Source organism: Panthera tigris, chromosome C1 (assembly GCF_018350195.1).
Source record: "Panthera tigris isolate Pti1 chromosome C1, P.tigris_Pti1_mat1.1, whole genome shotgun sequence".
NCBI classification, from domain to species: domain Eukaryota; kingdom Metazoa; phylum Chordata; class Mammalia; order Carnivora; family Felidae; genus Panthera; species Panthera tigris.
Genome location: NC_056667.1, coordinates 180,117,742 through 180,129,788, shown reverse-complemented (window position 1 = coordinate 180,129,788; position 12,047 = coordinate 180,117,742).

Sequence of the window (12,047 nt, the reverse complement as noted above, 5' to 3'; positions counted from 1 at the left end):
CAAACTGTTAATAATGGCATGCTGGCCAACTGTCACTCTTTCACATGATTAGCCACTATTCCAAAGGTTTAATTTGACATCAATCATTTTCATAGAACATTAAAAATTATATTAGAATATTGTCACTGGGATACATGGGAAGAGAAATATCTGACTCAGTTTGTGTTATTCTTGCTATGTATAAAAAAATACTCAATACTAACCGTTTTTCAGCATTTGGGTTAGGGGGTGGAAAACATTAAAGATCCATGCCTATCTTCATTACAATCACAGTGTCTGGGCAACAGTCCCAGCCTCCAGCATAAAGAATCTCCCAGAGCATAGCACATTAGTGAGTACAGTTCAGCTTTATCAGCTGTGGCATCAATCACATTCAGAATAGTTATATCAGGTCCCCACCCAAGCCACTCAATTATGAAAATCTCTCCAATGAAGAACTAGCATGTCATTGCATTCACAATCCACTTAGACAAGCTCATTGACACTAAGATACCATGTCTCCCATGTTAATAAATGAAGATCATTGAGAAACACCTACATGTTTTTAGGACATTGTTTCTCCAAATACACTGCCCCTCCTTATCCGTGGAAGATGTGTTCTAGGACCTTCAGTGGATGGCTGAAACCGCAGATAGTATCGAACCCTATATATTCTGTTTTTTTCTATACATATATACCTATGACAAAGTTTAACTTACCAATTAGTCACAGTAAGAGATTACTAACAATAGCTCATAATAAAATAGAACAAATAACAATATACTATATAGTAAGAATTATGTGAATGTGATCTTTCTCTCTCAAAATACCTTATTGTACTCTACCCATGTTTCTTGTGATGATGTAAGATGATAAAATGCCTAGTAATGAGATAAAGTGACTTAAACGATGTAGGCATGCTGACATAGAATTAGGCTACTATTGATCTTCTGTCCATACATCAAAGAGAGGATCATCTGCTTTGAGACCATAGTTGGCCACGGGTAACTGAAACTATAGAAAGTGAAATTATGCATAAGGAGGGACAACTGTATAGCCTGGGAATGAATGTGCTTCCAAATACCCAGATGATGGCTAAAATGCACATTTCCAGGCCCTGCTAAAGGGATGGGGGTTAGTGTGGGCGGGCAATCACTATTTTCTTTTCTTTTCTTTTCTTTTCTTTTCTTTTCTTTTCTTTTCTTTTCTTTTCCTTTCCTTTCCTTTCCTTTCCTTTCCTTTCCTTTCCTTTCCTTTCCTTTCCTTTCCTTTCCTTCATTTTATTTTTTAAAGAGAGAGACAGAGAGAGCAGGGGAGGGGTGGCAGAGAGAGGTGGGGGGAGAGAGAGAATCCTAAGCAGGCTCCATGCTGTCAGAGCAGAGCCTTGATGGGGGGCCCAGTCTCACGAAATGCGAGATCATGATCTGAGCTGAAATCAAGAGTCAGGTGTTTAACTGACTGAGTCACCCAGGTGGCCAGTCGCTATTTTAAACAAGTTGTCTGAGTGATCCTTATGCTTATTAAAGTTTGAGAATTACTGCTTGGTGAGGGGCAAGTCTCGTGACTATTTAAACATTGAACATAATTTCTGTTCTCTACTGTATGTGTGTGTTTGCCACTGTTCATCTTAACAGTGAGACAGTTTTTATTTTAAATCTCTGTCTAGGGTTCTTAGGAAGCAGGGGTTGGAATTTAGAAATTTAGGATGTATCAAATATCAGAGAACCAGACAAGTTTAGAACTTAAACTACAGAGGAGTATTCGGCTTGAATTCTTTGTTTATCCAGAAATCTACTGTTTTCACAAATATTACTTGTCCCCTATATACATATCCTAGGATAGTGCTTAAGGTTGGTACTTTTTCAGGGAAACTGACATTTGTCAATCATCTGCTCTGCAACAGATTTTTTTTTTTAAGTAGCAAAAATGAGTTATTCAGGAATAACAGACAATTATAATTTGGGGCAAGCAAGCTATAGCAGAAACCATAGACAAGTTTCTACAACAGATCTTTATATTTGTTAAATACCTATTAATCCAAAGTTGTGCTCTTTGATCTATTTACTTATTACACAAAATGATGTGAATATCTCATCATACAAACCTGGTAAGAATAATGATGGGGGTGATTTGTTCACTGTTAATCAGATTCTCTTAGGAATGTTTGAATTATTATTCTTAAGATGCACTTTGAAGACTGTTGAGAATCTTTGCTTCATCTTTAAGCGTGTCTCTATTTTGAAAATTTTGTGTCATATGGTGTGTTTTTAGGAACTTTCACAGGCTCTGTTCTTATCTTTCATTCTGTGAGCTCACAACAATAAAACATGGCCTTGAGCCAAAAAGTTCAATCAAGTACTTGACCTTTATGATTTCCACCATAATATTTCTTTAGCTAGTGTAGAAAGTATATGTAGCTGAATTGGCATACTTTGTATGCTAAGTATGCTAACATAGTCAAAAGGGATACATAATTGTGAATAACAAAATCCAATTTTGTCATATGTTTTAATCCTATATTTCTAGGAGGATATTCTATTGCACTGTGCAACTTAACAAGAATAATTATCACTTCAACTTCTTAATCACTATGAAGGTCCATGATAATGCTCCTCGTTCTCCAGAAAGGCAGCCAGGAAATCACACAAATCAGACTTAAAAAGCTCCTTTTTTGATTCCTACAAGAAATGAATTCCATGACGACCATTGTGTGATGTGAGTGGATGAGAGAGCATTTCTAGGTTCATCAGCATTCTATTCTGTACCCACAACTTATTGATATGAAAACCATGCTTCTAATAATTGAGACTGCTTCTATCATTTTTCTTTAAGGCTTGCATACTGATGGTAGTTGGAAAATAGCTTCCGTTATTTCAACTCTTGCTTGCTAATGAGTGTCTAAAAGTGGTTTGAGAGTAATGTGAACAAGATCTCTCAAAAATATAGCCACTTTGGAGGCAATATACTAAATATCATCTATTAATTGTTGAGTATTAGAACTGAGATGGGCTATAGAGGTTGTGTGGCTCAAACCCCTTATTTTATAGAAAAGGAATCAAGTTTAAAGAAACCAATTTTATTTTCACTGTAAAATCAAATTTACAGCTTTGCATAATAAAATGCTAATATGAACTGCAGAAGAATGAATAAAACTTGATCATTCAGGCTTACACTTCATGGTTGAAAAGTCTCAAGCTGCTTTTCGTTTTGTTTTATTGTCTTTTGACTTCTTTCCATAATCATTTATACTTAATACACATTTCTCTAAATGAGATATCAATAAAAACCCTAGTTTTCTCCAGTTGTTTCTATATTAGAACATATTTTTTTTTCTGGACAATATACATTTACTCTTACAATCATAAAGGGAATTGCTTAGTAATATTTGCCATAATTCACGATAATACTTCTAGCAGATTTTCGTTTGGTATATTCTGCTCTTCCTTGCCTTGGACTGGGAGAATTTGACTCTGAAGACCCGATTGCTTATGAAGTTTATCTGTTGATGGTGCTTGGGCTGTGCTTTTGGTGCTTCTGACAGTCCCTGAAAGAAAGGGGTTGGGAGAGGTGAAGGCAGAAGAGCGGACTCAGTACAGAACTCTTCTTGATGCCTTGGTGTGACTGCAACGGACTCAGCCTTGCACAGGGCTGAGCGGGGGAGATTACAAAGAATAAGGACAGACACGATGTGTGGTGGGAAGATCACAAGCTGGGATTCTTTTATTTTAGCCTATGGCGTGTGACATACAGCATACATGCTGTGATTCTCGCATCCCTCCTTCGCCTTCCCACATCCAGTCACTCACACACTTTTGCCATTTTCTTCTTCACTGGGTCTTAGGCATTTGTCTCTCTTCGATAAAATGTTTCACTCTGAAAGACTGTTAGAGATCATCCTGCTCAATCACAGATCCATTAAAAGAATCATTGCTATAGCATTATTGATAGATGATTTTCTAATGTGTACTTGAATATTTCTGGTACCAAAAACTCACTACTTTTACAGGAATTTTATTTTATTATTAGACAACTCTAATTGTTAAGAGTTCACTTATATTATTTCACTGATATCATCGTAGTAAAATAATTTCCTTTGCAATTTAACCTTTGGTCTACATTGTGGACATAAATTATTCAAAATAAGTAGTTTTATATAGTAATCTTACCCCTCCCCTCCACATAAATACACACATTTCCCTTCTTCATGCCAAATATCCCCAAATTCTTCATGTTGACATACTGTTTTTCAGATCATTTGTCAACCTCTTGTGCCTTTATCAAAATATATCAGACTCTCCCTAAGTGGGAGCTCCTGGGTGGCTCAGTCCATTAAGCATCTGACTCTTGGTTTCAGCTCAGGTCACAATCTCATGGTTTGTGGGTTCAAGCCCCACATTGGGCTCTGCACTGACAGTGTGGAGCCTGCTTGGAATTCTCTCTCCCTCCCTCTCTCTGCCCTTCCCCTATTCGCTCTGAATGAATGAATGAATGAATGAATAAATAAATAAATAAAAGAAACTTAATATGGGTGAGTTGAGCACAGTAATTTTCCCTTCTCTGGAGGCTATATTTCAACCAAAGTTTAAGTTTGAGATTGCACTAGTTTTAAGTAGCAGTGGTGCACTTGTTTTGGTCTTAGAGTCAACCACTCATCTTTCGTTCAAATAACTCTTGAGTCGACAGTTCCCCATTGTGTACTTTTGCAATTAATTTATTGAATGCTACACTCATAATTGTTTGATTTCACTGTTTTCTTTTTTTACTTTTTGAAAGAAAAATAAACTTAATTCTGTCAGTCATTATAGTAATTTGTCCCAGTTCTAGGCCATATGAAAATCTGAAAAGCGTATTGCATCCAGGTGGAGCAGGGAAGCTTGAAGGTCAGCGCCTGTGGCACAACTACCAAAAACTCACTCTGTAGGTTGATCAGCCATGGATCCACATAGCTGTATTTGCATCAGATCCATATCTAATGTTACCAAGACTTGTCAAATCTCTTGTCTATGTCAAGGTGCTCTGCTTCTTTTGCTGTTCTCATCATTTACAGCTGTTCTCCATCTCTTGTCCCTCATTTTATTCATAGTTAACTATAACATATTCATGTAGAGTCTTGCTAGGCATAGACACTTTCTCATTCCTGTTCTCTAGAGATGCTGGAATTATTTTCTTAAATACTATTCTTTAGCAAGTCATTGAACTAGGGTCTCAATATGATATTCATGGAACTTGGGCATTTTTGTTTTTGTGGGATCCTTCCTCCATACACACAAACATATTTAAAGTTGTATTTTATAATTGTTTTTGGCATAAAGTTAGTTTTTGGATGTAGAAGTTAGTTTCTTCTTTGCATTTTAAATGAAAATATTGTACACTTCAGCATGGGGCTAACTGTACCTAATAGATAACCTGGTCCTTCATTGAAGTCTAACATTAAGCTTCTGCTCCCAAACCTACCATGATAGTTCCTCCATTACTTTTCCTTCCTTAGTCCATCTATCTAATGTTTTCCCTGACTGTGCTGAAATCGGGGTTCTGTATTCTGGATGGCCTACATACTGACTTTTCTGATCACTAATTCTACATCTTTCACATTATACAACAGCTATATGTATTTGGTAGTGGCTCAAGATACTTACAAATTGTTTCTTTTTGTTAAATAGGATAAAAACTTCACTTTAATATTTAGTTTATAATTAACTATTACTAGTTTAGAAGTGACAATCATCATTAGCAGTTACTAGAGGTTGCACTGTGACACTCTTTTCAATTGATAAGTGCCTGAAGACATTTTCTACATTAAAAAAATTTTCAATTCTTTTTTTTCCTGATTCATACATGTACACTAAGTTCAATGGAGATTTTTTAAAAATACTGGATGTTATATAGAAGAAAATATAGGTCACCAAGAATTCCATCACAAAGAAAAAAATGTAACTATTTTTCCCTGTTTATTTCCAGACAATTTATACATAAACTATGTATACTTTTAATAAAATTAAAATCATACTGTTATCATACCATACCCTAATTTTTTCACTTAGCAATATACTGAAAACATAAGTCCATGTAATTAATTATTCTACTAGGCTGTGATTTTAATTACTAAATTATGTTTCTTTTCTGAGTATACCATAGTTTATTTAACGTATCTATTTTGGGGACATTTAGGTTGTTTCTAATTTTTATGAGATTATAGTTGGGTCTATTGTGTGTATATTTTTATATTTTTTTATTCTTTAATTGCTGCTGGAAAATTCAGGATCCTGATACATGGTGGTAAACGGGAAGTACGGTTAATGCAGTAATTATACTCATCAAAATTTCTGGGTGTTTGTATTTCTAAAAATAGAGTTAAAAAATTAGGTTGGTTTGCTTTGAATTAAAGAAATATGATGTGAAGGCAAATGAAAATTAGGAGCATGAGTTTTGAAAATGAAAATTTTCATAAGTTTAAACCTTCAAAAGAGCTTACAGTAGTAATATTTTGTCAGTGAAAGTCTAATCTGCTTATAATGAATGAACTGGCTTATCAAAATGATCCTAGTTTTTCATATAGTTTCCACATTGAAGAAGCTGTGTATTGCTTTGTGCACTTTATCTAATAAATGTTGCTTAAGAAACTAAAAAAAAACCCAGCAAAATTACAAGATCTATCATGGTTTGGAAATGCAGTGTGAAAAATCTCTTTTATTAGGCATTGTCTCCCATTTGAAGAAGAAAGATGGATTGATAAAAGCTATTAAAAACTGGAATTAATGCATATTTTATGAACTCTACAACATTAAGGGGAAGATTAAACTTAAAGGTGGCCATTTCAGACTTTACACAGCAGTTTATAATTTTATTTTCATCCCTTAGAGTAACATGGGTGTAATGCCAGCAGACCAATTATGTTCCAGAGATGAAATAACCATCTTCAGCAGCTTGGCAATCAAGGATCTATTGTCTAAAAATCTTCCTGGTGTTTATAGTGTAAAATTGCCCAGGCATCTGCTTTTTTATTCTGGCCAAATTCAGATGGTTTCCAGTGTCCACAGGCCCACATATCATCTCTGACCTTCTACTGCAGTGCTCAAAATGTTTTATACTGACTTGCAAAGTGCTCTTTCCCATAAAGGAAGCTATAGCCATGAATAAAGGTAAAAGAGCCGCAAATATAATTACGTGAATGAATTAATCCAACACCGATTTATACTACAGGAAAAATAAAAATGGCAATGTTTTCACATATAATGTGAACAGAATTTTGTTTCTTTTTAATGCATTCAGACACCAGTCATATCTTTTAACATTTACAGAATGCAGCTCTAATTGTTAAATGACTTCTTCCACTCATAAGTCACTCCTGTGAATCATCCCTCAAGGATATAATCTATGAAGAATTGTTGGATGGAATGTAGAATTGGAGATAAAAACAAAGGTAACGTAGGATCATTTGACTCAAAGAATAATGAACTTGTAGATTTTGCATTTTGTTTCTAGTCACATTTCAAGAAGTTGTTTCAACAAAGTGGTATAATCACATACCAAAAACATGCACAGTAAATAAACTGGATATGGGATTGTACTGGATAGATACTTTGGGGTGGGTTGGAGTGGGATTTAAGGAACAGTAATTTGAATATAAATCGATGATATTGTGTTTTTTAATAAATATTTTTTAGAGAGAGAGAGAGAGAGAGAGAGAGAGAGAGAGAGAGAGGGAGACAGCGCAAGCAGGGTAGGAGCAGAGAGAGAGAGGGGTCAGAGGATTCAAAGCTTGGAGGCTTCCAAGCTGACAGCAGAGAGCCTGATGCAGGGCTTGAACTCATGAACTGTGAGATCATGACCTGAGCTGAAATCAGACACTTAACTGACTGAGCCACCCAGGCGCTCCAATGATACTGTGTTGATATAAAAACATTTCATTCAGCACTTAACCAGGTGCTGGTCAATTTAAAAAGGTAATAATAATAACAGTTGCTACTTATCAAAAATTTATATATCTCAACTAGACCATTTATACATATGATAGCAAATCTTTGCAAAAAGCATACTAAGTACTATTAAAAAATTAAATTAAAAACTAAGGCTGGCAGGAGTTGGAGGGGTGCTAAGAGGCTACTGGTAGAGCTGATATCCGAACTGACGTTGTTTAATTGCAAAGTCTACATTCTTTCCCATACACTGTGTAATAGCTGGGCAACCATCTTTCCTCTGTGGTTCATACTGAATAGACTCTGGAGGCTGTTGTCTACATCTGATAACCTGTATGACTTTTTGGATTTGCTTCCCAACTGTAGAGTAAATGCTTAGCCACTCACAACACATTCTATTCTCCCGTGCTTGAGTATGACAAGTCCTTGCTAATGAACAATGTGGGCATGGCTCAGTGGGCTGTCAAACCTCTGGCAATGGCAAAGGATGCCCAGAGGGTAATTTTTGAGTTTGTGGAATGCCTTGTAGTCAAAATTCTTCAGCCTGTATCATTGGAAGACTAATTGTTTGAGTGGGTTCTTTTTCTGTTTTATATCCTAGGCTGCCCTTTGGGGAGTTACTAATCACCATTAAATACATAATTTCCTACTAACATAGCCACACTTTATGAAGTTGTCCCTATAAGAATCAGCTTCATTATAAATCAATGCTTATAGGGGCACCTGGGTGGCGCAGTCGGTTAAGCGTCCGACTTCAGCCAGGTCACGATCTCACGGTCCGTGAGTTCGAGCCCCGCGTCGGGCTCTGGGCTGATGGCTCGGAGCCTGGAGCCTGTTTCCGATTCTGTGTCTCCCTCTCTCTCTGTGCCTCCCCCGTTCATGCTCTGTCTCTCTCTGTCCCAAAAATAAAAAATAAATGTTGAAAAAAAAATTAAAAAAAAAAAAATAAATCAATGCTTATATATCTCTATGTTTTGTGTGTGTGTGTGTGTGTGTGTGAGAGAGAGAGAGAGAGAGAGAGAGAGAGAGAGAGATTTTAGGTTTGCAGGTCATATTTTCAATCACTATTTGCCTATCCCTTCTGAATGGCAATTATGGCAACCTTTTAAGTCCAGGTAGAGTTTCTCTGGAAGATGTTAGCCTGCTGGTATGAAGGACCTCCTTGAGATCCTCCAAAGTGATTTTTATATATAATCCAGTGTCTACATTTAAAATCTTGTGATGCAAAGCATTTTCTCAAAATTTGGTAATGTTTCCCTGAACTCTTTTTTCATAGTGAACAAAAACATTGAAATTTTATTTTTATTTAAATAGATTATGACTTTTGGCAAGTTGCTTACTACTTATCCTTGGTTTCCTAATCTAAAAAATGAGGAAGATAATAGAATTCATCTTTGTAGATTATTTTGAGGATTAAAGTAAATCATACAGAGAATGCAAGATGCCTTGCTAAGCCGTAGTCATATTAAACATTCAATAAACATTAGCTAATACTAGTCTGTAGAAGCATGAATTCCCTTCGCATTACGTAGTTTCATTTAATTGGTATAGTTTATGCAAGTGAGAGAGAGTGGAGGCTTCAGAATAAAGGCTGTATTAGAAACAAGAAGAGAAAGCATGCGAGGAGAAAAGGAGAGTGAAGATGGGAAGAAAGGAAAGACAAAAGGAGTGTAGAGGAATGGAAGAGGAGGAAGAAGAGGAGGTGGAGGAAGGGAGGGAGGGGAGAGAGAGAGTTCATGTGTGAGTTTGAGAGCAGCACGAGCTGGCCAGCTGGCTAGCAAGAACATTTGGGTTCAAAGGAGGGAGATGCTGGCTGTAGGCCAATATGAGATGAGGGACAGAGGCTATGAGTTTTCATTACCTTCTGTTTTCAAATTTTAGTTTATAAGAAACTGTTTTAAAATGGTCTTCTCTATCCACATGTTTTTCTCAAGGTGGAATTTTCTTGTGGTTTGCATATGGCTAAAGTGGAAAAGTTTTTGTTTTGGTGGGGAAGGTATATGATACTTGGTTTTCAGAAACGTTGAGAGACTTATACTGGGCAAAAAAATAGAGAAACCATTGACTTGTGATTTAGCAAGTTCTGAGAAAGGAAAACATTTGATAGCTTTTTTATTAAAAATCATGACTGTTTCATGGATAGTGAGTGCTTAAAGAAAATATTGTGCTGCCTTCTTTGTAGAAAAATTGGTTGGAACAAAACCATAAAAGACCTGTAATTATAGACTATTCTGCCAGGACCCAGAGATCTGCAACGTATAGACCTTTGTGCTTTGATCTATTTCTTGGAGGATTTGATATTTTTACAACCTAATGGACTACTTAAATCCCAGTGGATTACATCCTCATGAAATGGTATATAATCAGTTTGATGAAACATAACTAGCATGCCACTGTATAATAGGATACATCTTATGTATTGGAAGCTGGACCACTAAAAATAAATTTCCCTCTTATAGGCTTATATAGTTATTTCCTTTTTCGAATACACATGCGGTGAAAATTCCTATGTACTTTGTTAAAACCTTATGTAATTTCTGCATATCTATTGTTAGATTTTTATTATTTTAGTGAACATTTAACCTGTGCTTTTTAAAATAAAATAGTTTATTTAGATTACCAGTGTAAGAGAATTGTCTGCTTTATCTTTTATTTTTCGTTTAAGAATTTAAAGCTATATTTATAATTTCTTCAAATCAAATACAGGATGTCTCAGAGATCATCCAGTCTCCTGATCCAAGACTGATTCCTGGTGACCTTGTTAATATGAGATTTCTTTTTAAATCCTGGTTTTGTCCTTTGTTTCTAGGATCTTTGAAAAATGACATTTCTGTGCAATTAAGTCTCATCATCTGCAAAATGTTGTCACAGTAGCTGCAGTTGAGGTTGACTAGAACAAACTGTTTTACAATATTACATGTGATAATATGCCAGCAAGCCAGCTTAGAACATGATGCATAACATTGCTCTCAGCAAAATTTCATTGCCAGTTCCAATAATAATCAGTACACATGAAGATACAAAATTAGATAGTTATTGTTCAATTTGAACTTATGAGCTCCTAAAAAAAGTAGCTCATAAATGTTCAAAAATGGAGAATTTTACCCCTTAGCTTGTGAGACAAAAAGAACAGCAAGGGATCAACTAATATCTGTAGCAGGCCAGGCTAGATTATGGTTAAACTCAGAGTCACAAGAGGCCTTATTGTCAACAGCTCGTATGGTAACTTTATTGTCTTCTGTGTGTGTGTGTGTGTGTGTGTGTGTGTGTGTGTGTGTATAGTTTCCCCAAGATTTTTAGAATAAGCCCATCCGAGTCAGAATGCAAACACAATGCAATTAGTAAACTCCACCTACATATTGAACATATGTCAATATTGTGATTTTATTAATTTCACCCTCATAAAGTGGTTTCATTTACAGTATGATCTTACTGAATTTTTACTGTCACCTTAGAAGTCCCATTAAAATCAACGAGAGCTGTGATCTCATGCCAGTGCTTTAAATGTGTTGTGCCTGGGACTGAGTAGACAGGGAAAAATAGTAGAACGACAGGAGCAAAGCTTATGGTACCATATATTTTCTAAATTGTCTGATTCTGATGGACTGGAAGTGTGTGTTTCATGTTTGGTTTTCCCTCTTTTGGAAAAAATATTTTAAAGGGTTTGAATCTTGAATTTGGCTCATTATTTTGTTTATTTAAATCTAGATTGATTTACTTTTGCATATGTGCCAATATATCAATTTTTTCTACTTTGCATTACTGAATTTTCCAAAATAGTGGCTGTGCAGATGGTATTGTCACATTTCCTTTCTGTATTATAATGCCTTAAAAAATCTATAAGCCAAAATTTAGATTTGGTAAACTATAGAATATTCCTGTTTAAATTCCATTTCGTAGAATTTACTCTTGTGATGTATGATTTTAACCAGCTGGTTATTGTTTCATCTTTCTTGCTACAAATAGGTAATTCCTGTTGCCTGACCAGTAACATAACAATAGCTGCGACCACTTCTGATATCGATCTCTTGAGATCCTTTCAAGCAGCTTTCTGAAATGAAGTGTCATTGGAGGTTAAAAACAGGCTGCTTCTATTCCTACCACAAATCAAGACTTCAGAAGCTGAGGCCTGAACCAGAAACTAGATTTCTT